General features: G+C 38.6%; 1 long non-coding RNA gene across 1 annotated transcript; it reads left to right on the top strand.

Moving 5' to 3' along the window:
* Positions 1–671: 671 nt before the first annotated feature.
* Positions 672–1,816, top strand: LOC125785796 (uncharacterized). Its single transcript, XR_007428148.1, has 2 exons — positions 672–998; positions 1,191–1,816. It is a non-coding gene; the product is annotated as an uncharacterized LOC125785796 (long non-coding RNA).
* The last annotated feature ends 6,857 nt before the right edge of the window (positions 1,817–8,673 follow it).

The following is an 8,673-nucleotide window of genomic DNA, read 5'->3' as shown; positions in this document are numbered from 1 at the left end:
AACTCTCTCCCTTTTAGCATCATCAATGAAGTGTTCAACTTGCTCCCAGGAAAAAATCCTGTCACTCGGGTACTGGTGGCTAGAACAGCCAGATACACTTTGGAAAGTTAGGCAAGATCGAGGTTTGTTTAGCACAGTGTTTAAAAGAGCTAACTTCTTTACCTTCTGCTGGGACTGCTTTTTTAAACCCGCTCCCGCTTGTTTTATTCCCGTTCCCGCCCGCTTGTTTTTACTCCGCGCTGGGACGCAACATGCACTTTTCATATGAACTAATTAAATTCAGTGCTTAAAATTTACTTATATATTTATTAAAACAGCAATATAGCGCTGTGGATAGTGCGGACCTATTTTTTACCAGGTGAATTGGAGATGCTGAAATTGTCCTACCTGTGTGCGTGTATGTGTGTGTCCGTCGCTCCATTCTCAGTAATATTTTAAGTTTTTTTTGTTGTTGTTGCTTACATTGGCTTTTAACTTAAAACCGCCTCGTTTTTCTTTGCAGCTTGAGTGCCAGTCGTGCATCTTTTATCCTTATGAAGTCCATTGATCAGGATTCAAGCATTGAATGCAGCCAGATCAATAATCTTGTAGTAGAGGTGGATTTTGGTCCGTACACTGGGTGAAGTGATTGATTCAGGAATGTATATATATATATATAACATATGTAGCCATGGTAAAAGGAGTTAACGGCTAATTGTTTTATTTTTTTCTAAAAAATATATATATATTTATTTCTATTATATATATATTTTTTTCTCTGCTCTTTTCTCCCTTAAACTTTTTAGTGAACTTCACCAAGCTTTATTAAATAGTTAAAATTGTAAAAACCTAAGAGATATTTTAAAAAAAAAAAAGTGTTAATATAATTGAATATATTGTTTATTTTTGGGGTTCCCCCTTTGTTGTTGTGAGTGGGGCGCTAATTAGTGTGGCACCGTTCCTGTTGATACTGAGCTTTCGCGGCAAAATGCCCCAAAAGCACTGCAGCTGCTGAGCTGGTAAGAAGGCATTTTACTCTCTCCCGTTAATTTCTACTTCTAAATAAGTAAAAGCTAATATTTTAAGTGATTTCTGAAAATATGGTTGACAGCACTGGTTAACATGTATATGAACTTATATTTTCAAACTTTTAAGTTAATTAATACTTTTAATGTTGGTGTTACTCCACCCGTTTTTTATGCCTCGTGCAGGCGAGAGAGAGAGAGAAGTAGGGGAGGGAGAGACAGAGCCTGTGTGTGTATGCCTGTGCACTAATTCTGCCCCATGTCTCACTCAGGTATGAGTCGATGTTAAAAGTGGTTTATTTAATGTTTTATAACTTTAGAGTTGGTTAAAAAAAATGAATTAAAAAAAATATTTGAATCAGTTATTTTTCTCTGTTTTAGTTTATTGTGTAGTTTAACTGGTCATGTGCTCTGCCAATGTTTAACAGTATAGCTAACTGTTGGTTATTGAAAATACATGTTTTAAATGTGAGCATTGTTTCTCCTATGTGGAGTTAGTTATACTGCTGTTCTATTAGCATTTAGTTCTATACAAGTGATCTGTGAATTTTTTGTAGCTTTCCATTTTTATAGTTATATGTATTTTATGTATTTTGTGAATATATATATATATATATATATATATATATATATATATATATATATATATATATATATATATATATATATATATAAAAAAAAAAGCACTGCAGCTGCTGAGCTGGCGAGAGAGAGAGAGAAGTAGGGGAGGGAGAGACAGAGCCTGTGTGTGTATGCCTGTGCACTAATTCTGCCCCATGTCTCACTCAGAATAAACAACACAGAGCATCATATTCCGGTGTGGAGTGTGGCTGTTTTTTCTCGTCCAGTGTCCATTGTCCGGTTAATGTCTGCTACACATATATCAAATTTAGTTAAATGGAATGAATGAATATATGCATTAATATTATTATTATTAGATATTCAGACGGGTTCACAAGTGCAGACCTCTGCCTACATCCTCGCTGCTGCTTTTTCTTCCTCCGACTAGTCGACTGCTCCTCACGGTGGCGACTAGTGGAAGTGCTAGTCGACTAGTCAATGGAACCCCTACACATGTCGTTACATTTCAAAATGCTAAAAAAAAACGAATATGTTACCAGGCTCTGATAAATGAATGAATTACAGGAGGAGGTTGCAGCCAAACGTGGTGATGGGATTAGAAAATGCATAGATTAAATAAACTTCTTTTCAGGCACTCATTCTTAACTCATCCCAGAAGTATTGGATGGATGGAGCTTCATCCTTCCAGTGAACACAGTTCTGCTGCTCCACAGCTCAATACTCAACTATTTTAAACCTACTTTTCTACAGGGACTAAAGAATCTGTGAGATCTGTGAGATGAGCATGTTTTTGTCTGAGTATTACAAAGTTCTCTTGTAGGACTTGTGGAATTTATATAAAAATCATATATTATCTGATTGTACTGGTGTCTAAAGTGATGATGTTAATCAGAATATCTCTGACTGTTCCTCTGCTGTTCCTGATCTTCATCTCTGGTAAATTATTATTTTTTTTTTATTAAAATGCAAACTCTGCTTTATAAGAATATATTGTTAGTATATATTGTATATTAGAGTTTTTAGTGTATGATGATCTGATCCTCCTCCACTCTACTGCAAGATCTGTGGACCTTCTCACTTTCTGTTTTTGTGGGGGGTGAGAGGTTGAGCTGCAGTGTGTTTATAGCTTTGACACTCAGCAGCTGGCAGGACTTATCTGATCATGCAAATGAGACGTGGTTTCAGAGTGTGGTGGTTTAAGAGTAGAATCTAGAGTGAGAAAATTAAGCAACTGCTTAGTGGAAGTTTCTCACGCCGACTACAGAACACAAGCAGAACTTTAATTCAGCTCTAGAAGCAGGACTTTAATTATTGAGGTCTGTCTCTGGTAAAACTTACAGAGGGAAGGACTGATTCTGCGACAACAGGAAGAACACTTCACAGCTTCTGTAGACAGAAGTCAACAGCAACACTTTAACCACGCACTGTTCTACAGTAAAAACTGTGAAACTCCTCCCAAACTCTGCATTTAATATCTGGGTTCAGAAGAGGAGAGTCGCTTAATGAAGGTAGGAAAATGATCTTTGTCTTATTAAGAGTACTAAGAGTAAAAATGAATGGATTTATAGTTAACTGATCAACTGGTTACAGCATTTCCCCCATACAATCCTCCTCTCTTGGAGCCCCTATAGTTTCAAAGTCGCTTCCTGGCAGCCTCAAGTTACACTATAAAGCCAGGCATGAGCTACTAGGTGTGGGCTGGAGGGGTATAAACCCCCCAGTATTGAGCTTTAGAGCACTAAAACTGTGTTCTCTGGAATAATGGAGCTCCATTCAGGACTTATTGGGAAGTTGGGAAGAGTTGGGAGTTGTTGATGATCTGAGGATTTGTGGATGAAGATGTGGATTAGAGACCCTCCAATATTCTGACCTCACTTACACTTGTCTTGTCATTGAATGCTATTATATCCTCACAGCAATGCTTCATGATGTAGTAGAAAGTATTTCCTGTACAGTAGAGACTGTTACTCCAACAGAAGCAGGATAAACTCTTCTTAATGTCCTTGATTTTTAGGAGAAACAATGAAACAGCAAGTGTCCCAATACTTTTGTGCATGCAGTGTATGTATATTGCTATGGAAACTGATCTTTTTAGAGAGAGGAAGTGAGTGAGAGAGAGTAAGAACAGGAAGTGAGAAAGAGAGAGAGTGGAAGCAAACATTCTGATTGGTCAGTGTTTGGACTAAGTTGACCTATCGGTTTTCTCTGTGGGTTTCAGGGTTTACAGTCAAGCACTCTGTCAGTTCAGGTCAGTTGGGCCCTGTCCCAATTGTCACCCAAGCCCTAGCTTCCTCCTTATAGTGTACACCTATGTGTTATGCAGTTGTTGAAGAGTAAAAGGCATCAGGGAGTTCAGAGCTGAATTGGGACACAGTTCGCCTCACGTCTTTTTGACTCTATATGAAACCGCTGCTTAAACAGGAAGTACTGCAGTTACCCTGATGCTGATTCAACGAGCTGCTGCTAAAACAGAGAAGTGGTCTGTGGCAGAAAATAGTATAATTAAAGAGTGGTCTGAGAAAGACATATGAGTCATATAGCGGCGTTTGTGAGAACATCTGTTTGTGAGCATATCTCCATATTAAGAAATAAACACCATACTCAAACAATGGATGCAGAATCCATCTGTGGGTAATGGGACAGGGCCAGAGTCCTGCAGAATATAAACACAATTCACAATGCACTATAGTAACCCCTGATAAATAAGGATTTACAATAATGACAGTGTTGCTGCTCATTTTACAGCAGTGACTGTGTTATTATTCATGACTGTAAAAGACATGTGGAGGTAACCCAGCCAACATGCTCATGTGTGGATCACACAGGTGAATTCAGAGCTATGTGGATTTCAGGTGAGCATTATGGGCTTTGAGTGGGTTTTGTACATGAGTTGTTTCTAGGACATCCATCCCATCACTGCAGCCCTGCGTCTAGGCCTTATGTGCAGAGTACAACCCAGAAAGAGCCCACGTTTAACCCTGATGTTACCCATCACTGCCACCTATGGAGTGAATTTTGTGCCAAAAGTTTTACGTAAAAAAATAAAATCCACAATCAAAATTTTAAGAATCAAAAGTAAAACATGTATGTTGCAAATTCAAAAGAGAAAAAATATATATCAAATATATATATTTAAATATACTTGGTTATTTTATTATTCTTTGCACTTATTTGAAAATTATTTTAGTTTGGATTTTGCCAGTCTTTGCTTTCATTTTTGGATTTTTTTGGATTTTCTGTGGATTTTTGTGGATTTTGCTGCTAAAGACTTTTGCTTCTGGAATCTCTCCTTTGCTTCTGCTTCATTTTTTTGGTTCTGATTTTTGGCACACTTTTCGCGGGTGGGCGGGGCTTAGAAGAAGGCGTTCCCCTTTCATCTCTATTGGTCACCTACCCTGAACCCTCGTCTGAGACAGACCACGCCCACCCCGCCAGCTTCAAGCGCTCTTCCAAACATGGCGGAGCGAACGGGGTTCAGCTCACAGCAGCACCAGCAGGTACTTTTCCAATTAAATTTCATACAGACGTTATGTTTAATGTTATATTTCTTTTTTAAGTAAGTGTTTAACTCTATTAAGATGCTCATGTTAGCGGGGTGTGCTAAATATCCATGCTTAAATTATACTAGTTAGTTAGTGAACACTAACCTACCTAGTCAGTGAGTTAGCTAGTTTACCTAGGTCATCTGGTCAGTGAGTTAGTGGGTTAGCAAAGCTAGTTAGGTTACCTAGTCAGTGAGTTAGCTAGTTAACCGTAATCAGCACTTACTTGGCTTTACCCTGGGGCATAATAACTAGCTTAGCTAACCCACTAGCTCACTGACTAGGTAACCTAACTAGCTTAGCTAACCCACTAACTCACTGACCAGATGACCTAGGTTAAGTAGCTAGCTAACTCACTGACCAGATGACCTAGGTTAAGTAGCTAGCTAACTCGCTGACCAGATAACCTAGGTTAACTAGCTAACTCACTGAATAGGTAACCTAACTAGCTTAGCTAACCCACTAACTCACTGACCAGATGACCTAGGTAAACTAGCTAACTCACTGACTAGGTAGGTTAGTGTTCACTAACTAACTAGTATAATTTAAGCATGGATATTTAGCACACCCCGCTAACATGAGCATCTTAATAGAGTTAAACACTTACTTAAAAAAGAAATATAACATTAAACATAACGTCTGTATGAAATTTAATTGGAAAAGTACCTGCTGGTGCTGCTGTGAGCTGAACCCCGTTCGCTCCGCCATGTTTGGAAGAGCGCTTGAAGCTGGCGGGGTGGGCGTGGTCTGTCTCAGACGAGGGTTCAGGGTAGGTGACCAATAGAGATTAAAGGGGAACGCCTTCTTCTAAGCCCCGCCCACCCGTGAAAAGTGTGCCAAAAATCAGAACCAAAAAAATGAAGCAGAAGCAAAGGAGAGATTCCAGAAGCAAAAGTCTTTAGCAGCAAAATCCACAAAAATCCACAGAAAATCCAAAAAAATCCAAAAATGAAAGCAAAGACTGGCAAAATCCAAACTAAAATAATTTTCAAATAAGTGCAAAGAATAATAAAATAACCAAGTATATTTAAATATATATATTTGATATATATTTTTTCTCTTTTGAATTTGCAACATACATGTTTTACTTTTGATTCTTAAAATTTTGATTGTGGATTTTATTTTTTTACGTAAAACTTTTGGCACAAAATTCACTCCATAGCCACCCATATGTGGGGCCAACATGGAACCTGGGGACCAAACTTTCTGGAACCCATTGCCAATACAGGCCCTACATGGCTATGTTAGCTGTGGAGTGAACATGTATCACTATCAATATTACAGGTACTATTTAAACTAACTGCTAGCTGTGATAGGATCTGTTGCTAGTATCTGTTAAAACTTTATTGGCGCAGGAAGTCGCAGGTTCGAACCCCCGCTCATGCAGCTTTGCCATCAAGCTGCCGGTGCTTAGAGGGAGCAAAATTGGCTCTGCTCCCTCTAGGGTGGGTAGATGGCGCTCTCTCCCCATCACACTTAAGGTGGCGCTGGGCGGGACGAGGCGTCTGTGAGCTGATGTATCGGAACCTGGCCGCTGTGCTTTCCTCCGAGCGCACTAGCTGCTCAGGCAGTGATTCATCTGCAGCAGCTTGAAAAAAGGGGTGATTGACTTCACACGTGTCGGAGGAGGCGTGTGCTCGTCTGCATCCTCCGAAGGTCACGGGCGTCACCGGTGATGGGGACGCACAAAGGGGTAGGACAATTGGATGTCCAAATTAGGAGAAAATGGGGAAAAATCAGAAATAAAATTACAAGGAGACGAGTCATTGGATAAACGCTGGGCTTTGTCCCGCCCATCAGACGCTCTGGGGGTCTATGGAGCAGTGGGCTGGCCTCGGCCGGCCCGGACGCTCAGCTTCTGCGTGATGATTGGATGATCTGTCTGAGGCGGAGTCCCTTTTTGATTGACAGCGAAATGAGCGAATCAGCTCATAGTGTAAAACTCCGTGATAGGTGCATTTTCATTCTGTTCTGAGTTGAACCTGAGATCCTTATAGCGGCATTTTCTTTGATAAAAACAACTAATATTGTGTTATCATTAAAAATAAATTAAATAATTTAAATTAATAAAGGGATTATTCAAGAAAATTAAAACTGTCCAAAAAGGAACTAAATTTGCCTGCATTTTTTCCTTTACCAACTTTAAAGATTTTGCGTAATGTTTTTTTTTACTGATCATTTTATGTTTATTCATGTCATAACGTCTTTTTTATGTAATTGTTGAATGTAAAGAATGGGTACCTTTTTGTTGTGTAGTGAAAACTTGAAAATAATGCTTTTGTTTACAAAAAAAACAAAAAAAAAACATCTCAGGGAGAGTAGAATTTTTGTATAAAGAAAACTACATATGTTAAGATGTAGGCCGAAATTGAGCTTCCCCTCCTTGAAAGACCAGCATCCGCCACTGAAATATATATATATATATAAAAACTTTATTGGCGTTCTTCATAATGGGGCGCGACCCTGTGCAGACTTTCTTGAAGTGAAAGTATATTTAGCAGGATGGGATGTCTTGGTTACTACCTTATTTTTTGCATTATAGACGGTTTCACGAGCAACGTCACCAAAAAGATCACGCGCACTTTGGTAACAGAAGTGGAGATTTGTCCCATTAATTCATAGTGCTGATCCATTTTCTTTAATATATAAATGAAATAATAAAAAATAATATTATACAACATGGTATGTGTTCGTGTCAAGATGTTTTTCCACTATTATTCTTACACAACGATGATGCATAAACCTAGGCGTTTAGATAAAATTTTGTCCTTCAAGATAATGGCGGAATCTACTGTAAGTGTCTATGTCAATCAGCTTAATTATCAAGATCGTATGAATTATATGAGCAAACTTACCCTGCCGACAGGAGAAATTCTTCCAGATCCTTACAGAATAGTAGACTGGGAGGAAGATTTGTCTAAATGGCCTCCAGTTCAGTGGCCAGATATCTTTACATATTTGATTGAGAAACCTAGTGTTTACACTAAAGAGAAACTGCGCGCCTACAAGTCACTGGATTAAAATAAGTACAAAAACACCCAGAATGTGTTGTTCTAGTTTTGTAATTGTGTTGTAAGCCATTATTATCAATATACTATTATTATTACTTAGTACTATACAACTGTAAATACAATTATTTATTAAGCAAAAATTATGCTGTTTTTGAAAGAGAGAAAAAAGAAAGACATGTCAATATGTGATATCTTCCACTTTTTGTTTCAGACTGGGTTCATGCTGCAGTCATGCAGCTGCAATATTATTCAAGGTTGAGATTTGTGTTAGAATGGGCAGGACTGAGAAGGCAGCAGTTACGTCAGGACCATGCTTATGGAAAGACATGTGCAGGAGAGAAGTAAAGCCATCTCCACTGAGGGAAATCAGCTTTGACAAACCAAAGAGACCAGGGACAGACTTTTCAGCAGCTTCAAAGTCAGGAAAAATCAGTATCACTTCTAGAGGCATGTGTTTAAGATTTAGATAGAAGTTTAGAGTAAGAGAAAATATTCCATTGAGAGATTTCCATAGCATGTACATGGTTTATTCTT

This window comes from Astyanax mexicanus, chromosome 21 (genome assembly GCF_023375975.1).
Source record: "Astyanax mexicanus isolate ESR-SI-001 chromosome 21, AstMex3_surface, whole genome shotgun sequence".
In the NCBI taxonomy this organism is placed as follows: domain Eukaryota; kingdom Metazoa; phylum Chordata; class Actinopteri; order Characiformes; family Acestrorhamphidae; genus Astyanax; species Astyanax mexicanus.
Note: the sequence above shows the minus strand (reverse complement) of the source record. Positions and strands in the feature narration are given on the sequence as shown.